The 7,867-nt window shown below is 31.4% G+C and overlaps 1 long non-coding RNA gene across 1 annotated transcript; it reads right to left on the bottom strand.

Annotated features, from left to right (window-relative positions):
* LOC134234508 (uncharacterized) lies at nucleotides 1–6,132 on the bottom strand. Its single transcript, XR_009985191.1, has 5 exons — nucleotides 6,042–6,132; nucleotides 5,630–5,703; nucleotides 4,772–4,887; nucleotides 4,303–4,430; nucleotides 1–2,961 (listed from the first exon to the last, which is right to left on the bottom strand). It is a non-coding gene; the product is annotated as an uncharacterized LOC134234508 (long non-coding RNA).
* Between the last annotated feature and the right edge of the window lie 1,735 nt (nucleotides 6,133–7,867).

Raw genomic sequence — 7,867 nt, 5'->3', positions numbered from 1 at the left:
TGTTAGGGTACACTTTTAAAATACATTTTACATGAATCACATAAAGAACATTACAAATCATTTCTTTGTGTTTGTTTTCCTTTGGAACATCTGTGAACAAACATTCTGTTTTGTCTTTCTGATACATGAAAAGCGTCCAAAAATCATTTGAAATTGTTGTGTTAAACCCTGATATAATAATTTTAAGAGTTTCTGGTGTGTGCCCTACTTAGAAATGTTTACAATGTAACAAAGATGAAACTCATAATTTGATTTAATCAGCAATGATAAAGTCATCAGGTTTACACATGCTTTTCTGACACATCATGTACATTTTTTCTACTAGTATATCTTTGTTCACAAAAAAATGAAATCAACAGTACTTAGCATTCCATATAAAGAAATATAAACCCTAGCTATTAAAAAATTTTAAAATATATTTGTGCATCAATGCATTATCTTTAACAAATCAATCTCTTTCACTGTGATGAAAATTGTCTTCTTCATATAACATGCAGACAAAGAACTTCTTTGGATGATGTCATTTTCACATGTAGAAAAGAAACTAATTCAACTAAAACTAAAAGACAGTCCTTCAAATTTTAAGGACATTAAAGGATGATATCAAGACCGAAGTCCAGGAATTGATAAAATTATATAATTATCATCCAAAGATGTATGTGTTTGGATTTATTTTTTAAATTCACAAGCAAATGATATGCTGCCATTTAATCTTTCAAACTTAAAAAAAAGTTCTATACTTTTGAATTAAAAATTTCAAAATCTAGAGGAGTCTTCCCAATACCTATCTATTTATGACTGAAGGTATGTAAATCACCAGAGTTGCTGTACTGCACCATTTGAATAAAAGTCATATCCACAGTCTTGACTTTTTTCCCTAAACCTTATTTCAAAACATAAATTATTCCAACCAGTCTTTATCTATGCAGTGATAATAAAATTTTAACAGACTTCTAAGGTATTACATAGTAATAATCATTTATACACCCTTGAACATGTACATTTGATTAACATTTCAATCTTTTCCTAAGAATTTGCACCTAATTTTTATAAAGTCTATAAGTTATCACAAATTGTTAAAGTTACAACAACTGAAAATATAATCCAGGAGAAAAATGATCCAAAAATCTATAGAAAATCTCTGAATCTTTCTTTACTTATGATGTGAAGTTTGTAGGTTGCAAATTATTGTCAACATGTATTATTCCAACCAGTTTTTATCTATGCAGTGATATTAAGATTTTAATAGAATTCTAAGGTATTACATAGTAATAGCCTTTAAACATCCTTGAACATAGTGCATATGATTTACCAAAGAATATGCCATGCCACCCAATAAAGCTGATAAAAAGTCTCTAGGTTATCACAAATTGTTAAAGTTAAAACAACTGAAAATATAACCCATGAAAAAAATGATCCAAAAATCTATAGAAAATCTCTGAATCTTTCTTTACTTATGATGTGAAGTTTGTAGGTTGCAAATTATTGTCAACATGTATTATTCCAACCAGTTTTTATCTATGCAGTGAAAAGATTTTTACAGAATTCAAAGGTATTACATAGTAATAGTCTTTAAACATCCTTGAACATAGTGCATATGATTTACCAAAGAATATGCCTGTAAAGTCTCTAGGTTATCACAAATTGTTAAAGTTACAACAACTGAAAATAAAACCCATGAAAAAAAAATGATCCAAAAATCTATAGAAAATCTCTGAATCTTTCTTTACTTATGATGTGAAGTTTGTAGGTTGCAAATTATTGTCAACATGTATTATTCCAACCAGTTTTTATCTATGCAGTGAAAAGATTTTTACAGAATTCAAAGGTATTACATAGTAATAGTCTTTAAACATCCTTGAACATAGTGCATATGATTTACCAAAGAATATGCCTGTAAAGTCTCTAGGTTATCACAAATTGTTAAAGTTACAACAACTGAAAATAAAACCCATGAAAAAAAAATGATCCAAAAATCTATAGAAAATCTCTGAATCTTTCTTTACTTATGATGTGAAGTTTGTATGTTACAAATTATTTTCAAAGGTAGTTATCTCTGAATCAATAATCTCATGCTTTGACCCTGATGAAGTGTCCTAGAAAACTAAGTGCATTACTCTAACCTGTTCTGTGAAGTAAGCATGAAGTCTATGGGATGATAAAAAATATTCAAGATATTATTACATCACAGATTAGGGGACACTTGCATCTTTAGGGGGTCCTATTGAGACTTATTAAATTCAAAATAGGATACACATACACAAACAAAATGTATTTACAATTCCATGAAAGTAATAATTACAGCAAAGCTAGCTTCTAAAACATCTGTGTAATTTGTTAGGGGTTATAGAAATAAGATGAAAAATAAAAGGTTTAAATGTATACTTCTCTTACATAACAACTGTCTTCAATATGAGTTAGTAAAAATAAATACATATATAATAAATAATATATATAATAATATATATATAATATATATATAATAAAAAAAATAAATATAGATACTTTGAAGTTGGTGAGAATAAATTCATGTTATCAGAAAATCATGTTCTCAATACTTGATTTGACTAGATCTCAGTTTGATAAATGGCTACATCTTATCCATAGTCAGTGTCTGACAGTAAAAGATACTATCCTGGGTCCTTTCTTTGTCATCCTGTAAAGCACAGTCTATGATCGTACTTAAATTGGTTGGAAATCATATTTATCTATGTGCTTCTTAAATCCTCCATCCTGTTTGATTTTCTTGTTTCAGTGTTTTAAGAGAGGATATTCTGTTAGTCTTTGCATAATCTGATAGTCTTTCACCATGCTTCTTAAATCCTCCATCCACCTCCTGTTTGATTTTCTTGTTTCAGTGTTCCAAGAGAGGATATCCTGTTAGTCTTTGCATAATCTGATAGTCTTTCACCATTCTGAGAGTAGACATAGATCATTTCCATAAGCCCTCACTAGAATATCCTGGAAAATAAAAATAATGTCTTAGTTGAAAAAAAAAAATTGTTATGTAATATAAGCTTGATGGAATTCTAAATATAGACAAAAAAGGGTATAAATACAAGGTGTAACATCAGATTTTGACTTTTCATATTAACCATGGGTAACACCTCCAGTAAAGAAAAGAGTAAAGGAATGTGTAAAATTCAGTTTGAAAAGAGAGTTCTTTCAGAGAAAGATGTAGACAGAGGTATACCAGTTAAAATAAAAAAAAGATAGCATTATTGAGATCATTTCTCAAGAAGAATATAACCAATTATGTCCAGAAAAGGGTGATCCTAATGTTGTCAGAGATTACATAGAAAGATCCTTGATTGCAGAAGAAGCTAATGAAGAATATAACCATTTATTACCAAAAGAAGGTAAGAATTACTATTACAAAATTATGTATTCTGATAAGAAAGTTTTCACTTTCATTTGTTGTGCTTTTGACCATTTTAATTGACCTTATGGTCAAGATTGTGATATATACACTCTGATAATCATTTATGATGCCTCCATGATGTTTACCTCAAAAGTTTGAATCAGGGTATTTGTGTTCAAAGAGCTGAAGAAACTATACAGACAGATCTATAATGATTTTGGAAGCATGCATATTAATTAGGGTAAAGGAGATATAACACTAGATTATTAAAAAGAAAAAGAACACAAACTCATAGAAATGATATTGAAAGTACCTTAAATGAATAAAGTGTCATGCTCCAAGGTATTATTTTTATAAACAGGAGAAGGGTTACAACAGTCCCATGCACTCATAAGAAGATCTTGGGTAATAGAAACACCAGGAAATTTTAATTCCAAACAATCAGGTCATCTTACATCAGTTATAAGGTTACAGACTTTATACATAGTCATAAGGGTCATTAAGATTTCTTTTCTGGTCATCCTAATGAACCACATTATAGTATTCTTTCCCTGTGATATAATGTTAATATTAAATGGAAAATTCAGAATTCACCAGCAATTGAAGTGAAAACTTGCTATCTTTACCAACTATGCTATTAAGGAAACTGGGGGTTAACAAATTAGCCATATTTAACTTATTCTATAGATAAGCTATCTTTAGCTGTTAACTATCATTTGGCACAGAAAAACTTCATACATTTTAGTTTTAAAATTTGATCATGAATTTTTATGCCTTTTCTTGTGAAGGATATCAATATGGTTTAAACATGACCATGACCACCAAGCCCTCTTTATTTAAATATATCATTTATTTATCAATTCAAAAATATAAACATGCATATGTAACAAAAAAAAAAATAAATAAATAAAAGTTACAATTGTATCTCATTGAAACTTTACCTTCAAGTTTGTGTGTTTCTATGTTGATTGACTAACTGTGTATTTCCAAAGGAAGAGCAGCCAGGCTTCACTTCATAGAGAATGGATTATAGATGGTTAGGAACAAAACATATCTTCCAGGTTGAGGACTGTATAGAAAAATAAATTCCATTTTTGTTATTATGATTTAAATTACATGAGACAATGCCTCTTATAAATGTAATGCAAAATAATATCTCTTATATATTTGGATACCTATACTCTAATCATATTAAATGTCATTTGTAAAATGTATTTTTTAAGACAGATTTATTTGAGGAGCGACTTTAAATGATGACATGAATAGCAGGCCATACTTTAAGCACATGACAAAAACATTCTCTCAAATTACACAGAAATGGGTTATTTAGCATAGCTAACATTAAACATATAGGTGAGTGATAACATAATCACAATCATAAACAATGTGAAACAACTTTAAAAGACCTACACTGTGGATTACAAGCCTTTTTCACTGGGGTAAAATCTTGCCGAAATTCGTCATGGCCGCCCGAAACCCCGAACCCGACTGTATAAAAGATGAAGTCATACATTCCATGTTGATGACTGTAGAATAAAAGCATTTTTTTAATATGACAGAGTACTGCATGAAACAATGCATGTTTAAATACAACATGTACAATGTCAAAAAAAGATCATGAAAATATTTGTGTTTAGACTCAAAACAAATTGTTTTTAACATTAACTCGAGATGAGAAAAGTTCATCATGTTATTTATAGATAATAAACAAGCACAACTAATGTATTAATATCACAAAATAAAATGATTATCAAATTAATTATTTAGACACTAAAAGACCTTTTATTAACAGCAGATTCAATTTTGGTTTAATAGCTATCAGTAATGCATACAGAAAAATACATTTTTATTTTTTTACATCATCACAGTACAACATGTAGTCCTTTTTTTTTTTTTTTTTTTTTTGAAAAGCTTAAGAAACAAAAGTGAAAATGAAAATATATGTATAGCATATATCACACATATTTAGAATCAAAACAAAAAGTAAATGACTTAGAATTAATCTTTTGTAAATTCCTCCTTTTCTCTTATTAGATTCCTAATTAATATCTCTTTGATCACCATTTAGTAAGTCTGAATTCCATGGGTAACATACATAATGAATTATGAAATTATATCATGATTTATATGAATGTAAGTTAATAGAGACAACATATCACATACATGTAAGTATTATACAGTCATTAAATTAACCATATAATCATGCTTAAATGCAAAGATGACCTTCATAGGGAATGTAAACAATTAAAAAAAACAAGACAAACTTACCAGAGATATCCAAATATATGCCCAATAAGCCTATCCATTAAATAATCCAGTGATTGATTACATCTCAGCTGATCCTGAAAAAAATCATACAATTCAGTGATACACAATTAACCTCATTTAACAATGTAAGTAAAGCAAAGCAATTTACAGACAAAAGGGATAGAAATGTTAAAGATACCATGTATTTTACCAAAATTTAGTGAACATTTTTCTGATTGAAATTCAATCATAGAATGACCCATCATAGAATTATTAAATGCACTCTGAGTTACATGCAGGCTAAACAACTGTAAATCACATGAAATGAGGATCAATATAGTATTTACAATCAAAACAGAACTTTACATAATCATGGTTAAATACAAAGATGACCTTCATATAGGAAATGTAAACAAAAATAAGACAAACTTACCTGTAGAATATGTCTGTCAGAAAGGAGATTTCAAAAATGAACACGCTCTCAACATTCACATGACAAGAATGCATCAGGATGTTTACTTCCGTAGTCATGGAAAAATTGAGCTTTATACAAGGAAAGCTTCACAGTAGGAAAATCATCAAAGTAAACAAAAGATAGTCTTACATTTTTTGAAAATCTAAGTTGACTTCTTAGAAACAAAAGTGAAAATGAAACTTTAATTTTACAAGTGTATGACGTCATAATGCATAGGGTAGCTCGCTATCAGGTGATGGCTCTGAGAGTAAAATGAACCCAAAGTCGGAGAAAACCGTATTTATATACAGTGGATGACGTCACAATACACAGGTAAGCATATTTTTATTTTTTTTTTGCACACGGCCCTAAACAAACTTGAATCGGTGCCAAGTATTTACCTGTGTAGTCAGCATATTTTTTGCACACGGTCCCCTGACTTGAATCGCTGCCAAGTATTTACCTGTATAGTCAGCATATTTTTTGCACACGGTCCCCTGACTTGAATCGCTGCCAAGTATTTACCTGTGTAGTCAGCATATTTTTTGCACACGGTCCCCTGACTTGAATCGCTGCCAAGTATTTACCTGTATAGTCAGCATATTTTTTACACACGGTCCCCTGACTTGAATCGCTGCCAAGTATTTACCTGTATAGTCAGCATATTTTTTGCACACGGTCCCCTGACTTGAATCGCTGCCAAGTATTTACCTGTGTAGTCAGCATATTTTTTGCACACGGTCCTCTGACTTGAATCGCTGCCAAGTATTTACCTGTATAGTCAGCATATTTTTTACACACGGTCCCCTGACTTGAATCGCTGCCAAGTATTTACCTGTGTAGTCAGCATATTTTTTTTTTTTTTTTTGCACACGGCTCTAAACAAACTTGGCTCGCTGCCAAGTATTTACCTGTATAGTCAGCATAAACAAAAAACGTAGTACCTACGTACCAATGTAAACAACTCCAGTATTTAAGGGGAATAGGTTAGGGTTAGTTAGGGGGTTAGGGTTAGGGGATTAGGGTTAGGTTGGGGTTAGGGTTAGGGTTAGGGTTAGTTAGGGGTTAGGATTAGTTAGGGTTAGGGTTAGTTAGGGCTAAGGGGGATAGGGTTAGGGTTAGGGTTAGGATTAGGATTAGGGTTAGGGTTAGGGTTAGGGGTTAGGGTTAGTTAGGGTTAGTTAGGGATAGGGGCTAGGGTTAGGGCTAGGGTTAGGGGGAATTAGGGTTAGGACTGCACTCAGTTGACCCACCTATCCCCTCCACCAATCAGAACTGATCACATAATTTCTCTCAGCCAATCAGAATGCGGGGCTATCTAGACCGTTTATACTACTGAGGGGGGGGGGGGGCACATTGCAACTTATCCTGCCTCTGATAAAAATCGTGATATTTCATTGGTCGAGAAGAATACTGCATGAAACGATTTTATACTGTCTACCCACCTCATATTGCTAATGTGCCCCCTCCACGTGACCTACCCACCACACATCAAATCAATATGCTCCCTCAGGGTGCCATATATACTGCACAGATCATAGCTGTTTTCATTTGAACACACAAAAAGCCTAATAACTGATGTAATGTAGACATTTAACGAAGTCACAATGAAAGCAATCTACTAGGCTAACTCACATAAAATGAAGTTTGTTAGAATTCTTCGACAGGATAAATAATTAGTTATGTAGACACTTAGAGGGGTAATTACGGAAATATGTGGGGTCCTTAAGAAATGCATATTGTGCTCGGCTTACGCTTCGCCCAGTATGCATTTTTTGATATACATGTAGATCTATAGTGTTCCT

Source organism: Saccostrea cucullata, unplaced genomic scaffold (assembly GCF_032062105.1).
Source record: "Saccostrea cucullata isolate Sc308-1 unplaced genomic scaffold, CSIRO_AGI_Scuc_v1 ctg3748, whole genome shotgun sequence".
NCBI classification, from domain to species: Eukaryota; Metazoa; Mollusca; class Bivalvia; order Ostreida; family Ostreidae; genus Saccostrea; species Saccostrea cuccullata.
Note: the sequence above shows the minus strand (reverse complement) of the source record. Positions and strands in the feature narration are given on the sequence as shown.